The 12,268-nt window shown below is 33.9% G+C and overlaps 1 long non-coding RNA gene across 2 annotated transcripts in view; it reads left to right on the top strand.

Annotated features, from left to right (window-relative positions):
• Window positions 1-12,268, top strand: part of LOC136043793 (uncharacterized) — a 45,402-nt gene extending 33,134 nt beyond the window's left edge. The window contains exons 3-4 of one of the 2 annotated variants that reach the window (XR_010621721.1): window positions 1,985-2,165; window positions 12,195-12,268. This is a non-coding gene — a long non-coding RNA (uncharacterized LOC136043793). Of the gene's footprint in view, window positions 1-1,984; window positions 2,166-11,037; window positions 12,153-12,194 lie in introns of those variants that run through there. The other variant, XR_010621722.1, reaches the window with a different exon arrangement.

Genomic DNA, 12,268 nt, shown 5'->3' with positions numbered 1-12,268 from the left:
CAACTTACCAAAAAGGAAAAATACATATGCTATTATCGCTATTAATACTGCTGCTACTACAACTACTAATGCAACCTAATACTTCAACTACTTCTACTACTACCAAAACTACTGTGATAATAGTTCTATTAAGGCTAAGTCTATCAAGGTAAAATATGAGAGAATACTGATGGCAAATTTGGACTAACAAAAGATCCTATGTGCGTTTAGATTGTCAAAATAGTGCATCTTAAGAATTGATTTATGTATTAAGTTGGAACTCTCAAAGAAGTTCCAATATATCCTATTTATAAGTATCTGCCCACCCACAGAGGCCTTTTTCGTTTGCTTTAGTTTCTTGTTCTTTCTGTTTTGTGTAGTGTTTGTTTTGTTTCTTTTATTGATACTCCGCTTTGATTTTTTATAGCGGATCAAAAATAAATTATTATTAATATGGACACACTACTAAGCTAAGTCTACTAAGATCTATTAAAAATCTTTTTGTAAGGGTCATTGTGGATTTATAACAAAAATAAAACCAGCAAAAAATATTTTTTAAACAAAAAAGCACTGCGGTAAACAACAACGAACATAAAAAAAAAAAAAAAAAAAAAAAAAAAAAAAAAAAAAAAAAAAAAAAAAAATCTTGTTACCCAGATTATGCAAAGTAGATCTACCAAACTAGTTTAAATAAACTGGCTTGTAGTATTTTCCAATGTCTTTAAAATTCTAAGAACTAGCACTTTACAGAAAACTTGGCTTTCCTGTTTTTTTTTTTTTTTAGAATTATAATTCGAAAAGTGGGTTTCTTCGAGCTGAATGACTGTTGAGAGGCTGATAAATTAATCTTTTTTTTCTGTAGGCTATTCATAGAATTGTTTTTCTGAGAGAACATCATTTTGTTTTAGGGCGGTTTTGTGTTTTCAGTAAAGTGTTAGTTTTAGAATTCTACAGATGTTGTAAAATATCCCGAGCCATTTCCCCACTACCAAGCAATGATTTTAGTTCGTTTTTAAGTTTCAACTTCAATGTTTGTTTCCGTGAGAAAAGTTTGTCTTTTTAATAATTATACCTTAGAAGGTTTGCAAGGCATTATTAAAGGCATTTTCAAGTAATTAATTAAAATGGCAATATCTGTAGTCTTGGAGAATGTGTTGCATACAGTGGAGCAGCAAATTTTGTTAGTTTTAAATTTTAACTTCGCTACGCATTTCCGAAGGCTGGTAAACCACTATTAAATATTATTTGCCTAATTACACATAGCCTTTTTTCTAGCTTAGGTTGTAGTTGAAAATCAAATTTGTGGAAATGTTAATTTCCGCAATGTCAAATTTGTGCAAGTCTAAGACACAAATTGATTTTTGGCCAGAATGTTCTAGACCAGAAGATATTACTGGTCTAGGAGGTTTTTGAGGTGGAGGAGGTTTAAGGGTGGAGGAGGTTTTTTGGAATCTAAGGTAATGTGTAGCATACTGGAAAGCAAGAATTTTTGTTCGTTTTAAGTTTCTTCGCATTTTATTTCCTTGGGAAAAACTTTGTTCGAAAAAAAATGTAGTAAATTGTTTTCTGCTTAATTAAACATATCCTTTTTCTAGTTTAAATACTAGTTAGAAATCAAATCTTTTGATATAAAAATTGTTTTGCGGTATTTTGGACGTTTTAAAGACGATTTCTTTGAAAAACAGCTGATTCTATCTAATGAGGAAAAAAACAGAAATCCTTTAAAAATTTTCAATTCTCTTAAAATATCTATGTTCTGTAACATACTGCCTTGAGAATCATTGCACTTTCTCTTTTTTATTAAAGTGTATTCCGTATATCAAAACATGGGAAAAGAAAGCCCATTATACCCATCATAATTACACAAAGAAGAAGTGAAACAAATGTAGAGTATTTAATTATAATTTTGCTTTATTAGAAATTGCTATTTTCTTAGATATCTCCTGAGGAGAATTCTTTAAAGGACAGAAATACTGGTTTCACTGACTCTATTTATGTATTTTAGTTCATTTAGTCCTTACGCTATTGACGAGCAACAAAAAATCGACGCAAATTGTTTGGTTGCTGAAAATTCAAAACTTCAACACTGTTGGAATTCAAAACTTCAACACTGTTCAAAAATCAGCAAAAATTATCTAGTATTGAATTGAAAGAACTTCTTTAAAAACTACATTGAAGGATTACAGGTAAGTTGTTTCTCTTAGTTCAAAGAAAATTCCCCCAAATCAGGTATTTGTTTCATCAGCATTTCGTTTGCAATTAGAAGAAGTTTGTGTCAACTTCATTTAAAACTTCAGCGTACGTTTAGGCAATATTAAGAACTCAGGACTTTGAATGAACCCTCTCAGCCAATGAACTGAATATGTGACCCGGAAGTACTTATTTTATTCTATATAAACATAGTTTGTTTTAATTGTAATACTTTAGTTTATCTGCTGATGACGATCACTGATTTATGCGGTCGAAATATCCAGAGCTTTTGTATATGTTTTTCACTGTCTAATGAAAGGACTTATCCCCATTTTAACTTTTATTTGTTTCCCCAAAATGAATGGCTCTTCCCATAAGTCTCAAATGCAAATTTTATATTTGCCTACAATGCTCTAAACCGGAACATATTCTAAGGGCAGAGGGGTTTTCTGGAGCCTTGGGGAGCGTGAAAGACTCAGTGGCTGTTTAACAGTAAAAGTATTCAAACTGGCCGGTATTCCCTGGCATTTGATGTGAAGAGATTCGCTTATGCAGAAGGTGATTCCTTTCCTCTTTATCAAACAAATAATCCCAAAAATTCAAATGGTTGAAATTATACTTTTTCAATAAAATTGATTAGGATATTGACTTACCTGACTTAAGTCCCATCCGGCCTTGGTGGTCGTCTTGGGCCTCTCTCCTCACGAGTGAATGTATTTGTCGCGTATAATGCCCTCTTTTTGTGCCATTCTGAGAAGAACTGGGATGTTGTAGTCGAAGAAGTTCTCCTTTTAGCGCTTCGGAGGGCAAGCGCGAGGGCGAGAACTATAAATGCAACCTTCGAAGGTAAATTTCGGTAGTTGGTCGTTGGACATGCGGTAGACGTGGCCAAGTCACCTGAATTGTCAGACAGGGACCCTGTCGAGGATGATAGTGTTATACTGCAGTCTTCTGAGTAGGTTGGCACTTGAGACTCGATCTACGTATGTTATGCCAGCGATTCGACGTAGCAGCTTTGTCTCAAACGCGGTGAGTCGCCTGGAGTCATCTACTCTGACTGTCCACGTTTCACAGCCGTACATAGCTATAGTAATGATGATTTCCGCTCCATTAAGCTTTGTTTTTGGTGAGGATGGGCTATCGAACCTTGACACGCGCATGGTTTTCGTTTTATCCTCGTGGATTTTCATTCTGAAGGTTCGTGTAACTACTTCCAGGTTATCTGCTTTGGTTTGAAGTTCAGCGACGGATCCAGTGAGCATGTCGATGTCGTCTGCGTATGCCAGCTTGTCGATTACGATTCCTCCTATCATTGCCCCATTTGTTGCTTCAGCATGCGACATTACGCAATGGAGGAAGAGATTAAACATGTGAGGTGAGAGGATGCATCCTTGAAAACACCAACAGAAGTTTGGAATTCTTCGGTCGTTCCCTCAACTGTTTGTACTTGGCGTCTGAATCGCTCATACATGTTACGAATGAGTGATACGATGTTTGACGGGACGCCGTAATGAAGTAATATATGCCTAAGGCTTTCTCTCCAATTTAAGTCGAAAGCTTGTTTGAAGTCAATGAAGAGTTGATAGAGATCCTGACCCTATTCAAGGTATTTTTCCATTACTTGACAGATGACAAAAATCTGGTCTATCGTAGAGCGGTTCGCTCGGAAATCTGCCTGATACTCAGGGATGATGTGACTGCTTAATACTTTTATTCTGTCCAGCAGTATCTTGGTCAGCACTGTGGCAGATTTGCTTGTCAGGCTGATTGGACGTTAATTGTCACATTCGGCTTTGGAACCTTTCTTATGCAGAGGAATTATGGTAGCGGAACACCACGTTTTCGAGAAATATTCCCTGTGCCAGGCAGCTGTGGCAATTCTGTGGTAGAGGTCTGTTGCGACTTCTGAGTCGATTTGCAGTAGTTTTGCTTGCAATCCACCTGGTCCAGGCGATTTATTTGACTTGAGTGACTTCAAGGCAGCTTCAACCTCGCTTCTGAGTGGTGGCGGGGTTGGTTCCAATGGGGAGATGGTTAAATTCCTAAGAACGGCAGAATCAGGATTAATCGGGGAGTTTGACCTTTCATGAAAATGTTGTCTCCACCTCTCTCTCTTATTTCTGTTACTTCGTTGACGGGAGTCCCGTCCTTATCCAGGAGCACATTTGTAAGTGTAGTTTTGCCCCTCGATAGCTCTCGTAATCTTTTGTACACGGCATGGGTATTGCCTTTTTGGAAGTTGATTTCGTATTGGTCACATTCGTTATGAATGTACGCGGTTAGAGAGCGTTTGATCTTCTTTTCCGTTAGTCGCTTAGAAGCTTATAAATCTCTTATCTCTGCTTTCTGGGTCTTGCCTAATTAGCGACAGCACGCCTGTCTTTACACAGTTGAATGATCTCATCGGTGATCCATGGTTTTCCGGAGCCATTAGAATATTCAAATGAAACATATTAATAATACCTTATTTCGTAGTTTGATTGTCATGACTACTACTTATCCATGCCATTTTTCTCACATTTATATGTTTTCAAAATGATTGCTTGGGCTCAGAATGCTAGTAGCTCTTGCGGGATAAAAAAAAAATTCATAGTGACAGCAATGTCTTGCGGAGTACTCGAAATTAAGAAATCAAAGGGATAATACCTGTTATCTCCTAATCACAAATTTCTCCAATAATGACTGTCAGTAACTTTCTTAATTTCTTCCTCATAGCCCCAGTGTCACATATGGTGTCAATTTTTATTTTGATAGAGGTAGTTCAAAAAGCGTTGTGTGACCTGTTCGTTACCTGTTTTAATCTATTGGAGAACATTTCCAGAGAACTTTGTCTGGAAACTGGAAACATTTCCAGTTGTCTGGAGAAACAGTGAATTTCATAAAAATCTTCGGTCACATACGTGGTGACCATCTTCAGTAATAATACATTAGTAGTAGTAATCAGGGTATTACTACTGTGACATCATGGCAGTAATCATCAGTAATATATCAGTAGTAGTAGTAATGATACATCAGTAGTAGTAATCAGAAGATTACTATTGCTGACGGCAACTGCATATGTGACTGAAACATCTAGTATTTTTTGGTGAAAATTATCATTGTATATTAAAATGATTTATCCCTATTTGAACTTTCTATTTACCGTCATGGAAGGGCAGGGTGGTCTTCGAAATTATCTACGGCTGTAGAAGTTCAGAAGATGCTATATGGCATTCTTTTTCCTATTGGAGAACATTTAAGAAAAAGCCGATTCGATACTTTTCATATAAAATCAATTTTCTGGAAATGTTCTTCATAGCCTTAGTTATTGCTGGGGGGAAATCTTATTTTTGGAAAGTAGAAGAATTCGCCATTTGTTAAAAATCAAAAGTAGCTATGCAAAAAAAAAAAAAAAATAATAAATCAGGAGTGGATCCAAAGTCTAAATTATGGCCGACAACGTCTGTTAAAGCATCTACCTCCGCCCATTTCCCTCCTCGGGGTGCAGGTTTTCGGTGGACGTGGAATACTATGTTTTTTAAGGCCTAAGGATATCGTTTACACCTCATATCTTCTTAAAATCCAGATTAATAAGAAATTTGAAAAAAATTATGTAAATAAAAAAAAAAAATCACAAAATATGTGATAAAATCTAATCCCAGTCATTGAAATTGTGTTTTTAAAACCTTCAGTGAAGAAAGGTAGATGTAAATTAAAATTAAGGGCAATTTTTTGCCAGTGTCAAAACAGGTATATATGTCTAATCCAGTACGGAGGGTTTTTTATGTTCACATTTAATTTTTCAGTATTCAGTCTGTTTAACCTTTTACAATAGTTCAAATACGATTTTTAAGTTTGATTTGCGGTGAAGTTGAGATTCATGAACTTAGATGATAATTCAGAAAATCAGTTAAATTTTATAAGAAGTATCGTAAACAGTTGCAGTTGTCGTATTTCTGGCCAGACAATCATTTTTACGTGGTAAAAATCGCAAATGAGTAAACCCAGGGCCTACTGAGGGTTACTGGGTTTGAACCCCCCCCCCCCTCCCCCGAAAAAAAAAATCCGGCTCGTAATCACGTAAAAAAATCCATATAAACAAATTTTGTATGCGTATTAAATTATTTTTACATTCCTCTATGAAAAATACCCTCTCCACCCAAAAAAACGTGGATATGCCTATCAACCCACGGTTGAAAATTCAATTTTCTTGAAATGCTTCTCATACCATCAGTGAGTGATGGATTAAATCAACTTTAAGTATGAAAAAATAAAGCTTTATTCAAAGCTTCTATTAATAATTAATTTAAACATTCATGTTTACTAGAATTTAACTTCAGTTTTGTAAAGTTTTGAAAAGACAAAGCTAAAGGTTAAGTCAAGAATTCAGTCCATGTTAAAAGTCAATTTTAAGTATCTACTAAAAACACTTCAAATTAAACCTTCAAATACTTCATTTAGAACTTCAATTTAATAGTGCCTTTGTTCAAAAAGACAAAGTTAGAGGAATAAGTACTAGAATTTAGGTTATGTTAAAAATCAGATTTAATTATGAAAAATATTCCAATTTAAAATAGCCGTTAAAAAACTTTACAACTATAGGACATACATTTGATCGTATAGTATCACTAACCGTAGCACATTAAAAAGAGATTTTTGGGGTATTATGCATCTTTTATCGTTTGCTGTCTCGCAGAACATAACTCGTAATTTATTCAGATCTTTTATGTTCGAAAGTTTATATAGTTTTCGCGAATCTAAGGTTTGAAATTGTAATTCTTTACGACACTTAAGAAAACTAATAAATTTTTGAGTCACTAGCATCCAAGTGCGAATAAAGATTTTGCTATAAAATACTCGATTTTTTATTGGAGAAGACAACGGGCACTTACACCGGATAATGTGTTTTTTTTTTAGATGGGGGGGGGGGGGGTTGGGGCAGATAAATAGGTGAATTATATAATATAGAAGATATAGGCAACGTCATTACAATATTTGAGCACAACTCTTAATTGTATTACATATAATATTACATGTACATTATACATTGCATCTAGAGCCCTAATCGCTGTTTTATTCCACTGGAAAGAGGAGTAAAGGTTAGAAAAGAAGGAAATATAATTATTTATTTTTTTTTGGTAAACATCGCCTAACCGAATGATATACATTTTTTGTGCACTAACTTACAATTAAGATATATTATATATATATATATATATATATATATATATATATATATATATATATATATATATATATATATATATATATATATATATATATATATATACATACATATTACATATAGCACCCTGTTAACTGTTAACAAAGAGAGTCAAGGTTCTGAAAGGGGGAAATGTGAGTTTTTCTGTAACATCAAGTAAACGACAAGCTTTTGTTCTAATTTCACTTTTGAGTACTAGGGGGGGGGGGGGGGTTGGATAGTGAATCTGCATACACCCCATAAGTATAGCCTTGACTTGTTTAATATTTCCTTTTGTTTTCTTGTTGGTCTAGCTAAGTTCATATTATAGCAATAGAGTCTTTAATCACATGGGATTCCCTTTTCTTTTTTTTTTGATGGGTCTTGTTATCGTAAAGTTTTAATGGCAAATCTGAAAATTTAATGGGATATTTTTGTTAAGCTTTAAAAAGGGGAACAGCCACATGGTAACAAATCATACAACAATAGGCAAGAGGCAAAGGGAAAGGAATAATACAAAGGCCAATAGGTGCCCAAGCTAGATGAATGAATTTAATTTTTTGTTAAGGTAGATATTATCCACACAGTTTCTTCCCTTCGAGCAGAATTCTTTACTTACCGAATTATCAAAGAAGATTCTAATTTTGAGGAATAGAGTGTGTGCTGCGTGTGGGGCAAGTTTCCTTGTTCCTAGTTCCCTTAAGTACCGAGGACAGTGATGATGAAATTAGGTCGTTTAAACTGATTAGATAGAAATTTACCCTATATTATGTATTTGCAAAAATGGGGAAAACCCTTGAACTAAATATTTAATAGAAATATTTAATAGAAAAATATTTACTAATAGAAATAGTATTTAATAATAGAATAACGGAAAAATATTTAATAGAGATATTTAATAGAAAAATAATATAATGAATATTCTGCGCGTGGAGTTGTTCAGGGTAATTATCCTAGGTAAATTTTCACCGGGATTGAATTGTCTAAAATTTAAAAGAATAAGATAAAAATCTTATTCTTTTTAAAGTTGGAGATATATGAATTGGGTTCAAGATTCAGTCAGACACAAGCACTATTACCAGCTCACAAGTGGTATACTAGAGTCTGAAATAGGTGAATTATGTTTTTAATAAAGTGTGAGAGAGATGAATCGGATTCTGTTTAGAATTAGAGACATATTAAGTGGGAATTTGTCAAGGTTTAGTCAGACACAGTCGCTAGTACCAGCTCACAAATGGTATACCAGAGCCTGATATAGGTGAACTAGGCTTTTATCAATGTCTTAGAGACACGAATCGTATTTCTATTAGATTTAAAGACATATGAAGTGAGAATTTATCAAGATTCAGCCAGAAACAGACAATAGTACCAGCTCACCAGTGGTATATTAGAGTCTGAAATAGTTGAATTAGATTTTTACCAATGTCTGAGAGAGATGCGTCGGATTCTTTTTGTTTCCAATTATTTAGTAGCAAATATTTGAAATTAAATTTATGGTCTTTAGTAGTTCATAATGCTTTTTTCAAAAAATCTTTTGTTAAGAGCTTCAAGTTGGGAGCATAAAATCAGTGGAGGTTATTTACATCCAATGTTTTTCTTGACCCCCTTAGGTCAATTAAAAAGCATATGGATTTCTTAATAATTAAACTCTCACAAGATTTTAGACACATGCATCCTTTTCATTTATTTTCTCCGTTTTTGATTTTAAAAACAATTTACCATTCATCAATTGCTTCTTATTTGGATTATTGTTCAGTTATTTATCTTAACAATTTTTGGACGCACATAAAACTGCTGCAGATTCGTCAAAAAAAGGAACTGAGAATTTTCTGAGATTTTGCAAATCGACCAGAAACGCAAATTCAAAAACGCATCAAAAACTGAAAGGTTGTTTTGTTTCTTGATTTTATTAGGTTTGGAACCTAGCAAAGAATTTAATGTTTTGACATGATATTTTGAAATACAAAATTTTGGTAGTTATTTTAACGACAGATCTTTGCTAATTCTACAACCTCCTTCAGCTCCTACGTGTACTAGCATATATTGAATTTCTTTTGTTAGTTCTGAAAGGTCTAGGTTTTCACTTAGGTACCAATTACTGTTTACTACAAATAAATGCAAGTTGAAAGATTGGTTTCCAGTTGAGTCATCACGGTAATCTTAACGGAAGTTGAGGAAGGAAATACTAAAGATTGCCTATTTATGGAACATAGAGACGGATATACATTGTTTTTGTTTTTGTGGTGCACCCGTGTTGATATGACCTCCCTTGCCCCACTTACTAAGCATTTCTTTTGCTCTTCATGTTTTATTGTTTATTTTTTCATTAGCCAGTTTCTTGTTGTTTTCATCATTATTATGAGGAGATTACTATTTGCCTTTGTCCAGCTTTATGAGCTGCACACTCCATTGGGCATGAATTTGTTTTATTGTCTTAAATTTTTTAGATAAAGCAGTTAAACAGTCAAACAGCTTGGTAGTAGTGGGACCCTCATTTTAAATAGAGAAAAGAGAGTAAAAATTAACAAAAAATAAGCTAAAAACGTTTGGCTGCAAACAACTTAAGAAAGTATAGCTCTCCTTTGAAGTTTTAGAATTTTTACGAACGAAATCATTGTCAAATTTAACTAGCTATTTTTGCTTGTCTATTTTCACGGTTTAACGATGCAACTCTGACAAAACGGTGTAGCTTCCCTAAAAACATCAAATTTCCGAAACAACCAGTAGATACTGAGTGGTATACTGATATGTATAAACTGTTTATTGTCTGATATGTAGATCCAAATTCTCGAGTGTTTAAAATATAACACAATTACCTATTTTTTATATTTATTTTGATTTCCTTTGTACTTCAAGATCTTCAGTATTTTTTAAGAATGCTTTTCAATCTCGGTTTGGATTGTATCCCAACTGAAAAGTGGGCTATATGAGCTACAAACAGCAAAATATGGCTGTGTTTTGGTTTAAGTAGTTAAGGAATAATGTAGTAGAAGAAACTAAAGCATTTAATTCCAGGTCATATCTTAAAGCTTCTACGTAATTCTTCTATACAATGTCATCATCAGTTATTGCTCAGTCATTCGGTCGAGCATCCTTACTTCGCTGTTGAGATCTCTGCCTTTTCGTAAAAAGGATTCCAGGTCATATTTTAAAGCTTCCAAGTAATTCTTCTCTACAGCATCATCGTCAGTTGTTGCTCAGTCGTTCGGTTGATCACCCTTACTTCCCTTTTGAGATCTCTGCCTTTTCATAAAAAGCATTCCAGGTCATATTCTAAAGTAAAGCTTCTACATAATTCTTCTCTACTACGTCATCATCAGCTATTGCTCATTCGTTCGGTTGAGCATCCATATTTCGCTATTGAGATCTCTGCCTTTTCGTAAAAAGCATTCCAGGTCATATTTAAAGCTTCTGTGTAATTTTCTGAACATCATCATTTATGTGTTGCCAGATGTTTTTTTGAAAGTTGCGTCACAATAAATGCGAAAATGGTCCAAGTGAACGATTTACAATCCCGCAAAAATCTAACTGATTTGAAAAATTAATGCCCAAACAACTCAAAAAAGCGCCAAAATGACGCAAATATGCCCCATCTGGCCATATTGCTCTGGGTCCCGTATTACCAATCTGAGAGCTGATGCCAAACCCACTGCATCACGAGGCTTTGACGGAATTTATCTTTTCAGCTAAGTTAAGGTTGTCTGGCAGGACAGGCACATTCCTGCTGGATAGATGCCTATGCTTAAAGCTAAAAATTGAGTCACTCCACTTCTTCACCAATAGTTGAAAAACAAAAAAGGTAAGAGTATTTCTAGATCAATGATTTTGTAGAATTTAGAATTTCCCGCCTAATCTTTCAAGACGAATCAGGATTACTTCCAAAACGGTATAAATTATGTAATCTTTTTTGTTGATTTGTAAAGATTACAAATTGAACGGCAAAAGATAAAAACAATTTTGAAAAAAAATTAAGTTGCTCATATTTCCTTTCATCCATTTTATCAGATCCATTTTATCAGACTGCATTCTCAAACCCTCTGCTGCTTTCTTATTACCCAAAACCATAAATATCAGTATTTCTGTCCTGTTTTTTCCCTGGCTCAATATTTCTCCCTGGCTATAAGCACATTCCAGGAATGCGTATTGCCAATTTATTACAGCAAATTAACCATGAAGTAAAACTGAATTACATATATAACCCAAAATACAGTACATACAAAAAAGAAGAAAAAACCAGCAAAAATTCGAAAAATAATAATTACAACCATAATAAAAAAAAAAACGATTAGAAAACTTAACAATCTTACAAACTAATAAAGCTCTTTAAAAAAGAGATATGAAATAGAATGATCAAAACAAGATTAAATATCCACTAGACAGTGTTTAAATATTAACCGCATAAACAAGAGAAAAAGGTAAGGTATTCGTTAGTCCGGTAATTCTTTTGTCAAATTAATGTTACTCGAATTTCTTTCTTCTGTTCTTATTTCTTTTTTTTCTTTTTTTTACAGGTTGAATTATTATTGCTCATCTGAAATAGACTTCAGTAAACTAATATGAATATTTCTGTATTATAAATAATCTTATTCTTCCAAAATGTGTCAAATAGTTGTAATCTTTTTCTGCGGAATTGATGAAAAAGAGTTGGGACCCTCGTAATTGTTTCAGACTAGGATAGACTTTGCAGATATTGAATCATCTATGTCCCTCTCTTATTAACCGAAGAGGAAAAGAAATATCACCATCCTATACTCCCATGCTATAACGCGCACTGTATTTCCATTGGTTTATTCTTGTGATGTCAATCCTTACGTTGACCCAGTCACACTATTTTTTTTTTTAGTTGTGGCTGAAGCGGTATCTGCAACCAAGTATCTATAATAAAGAATGAACCCCGCGGAATCAGGTAGCAGTTAC

The sequence above is a fragment of the Artemia franciscana genome, chromosome 2 (assembly GCF_032884065.1).
Source record: "Artemia franciscana chromosome 2, ASM3288406v1, whole genome shotgun sequence".
NCBI classification, from domain to species: Eukaryota; Metazoa; Arthropoda; class Branchiopoda; order Anostraca; family Artemiidae; genus Artemia; species Artemia franciscana.
This window is presented reverse-complemented; position numbering and strand designations above follow the sequence as displayed.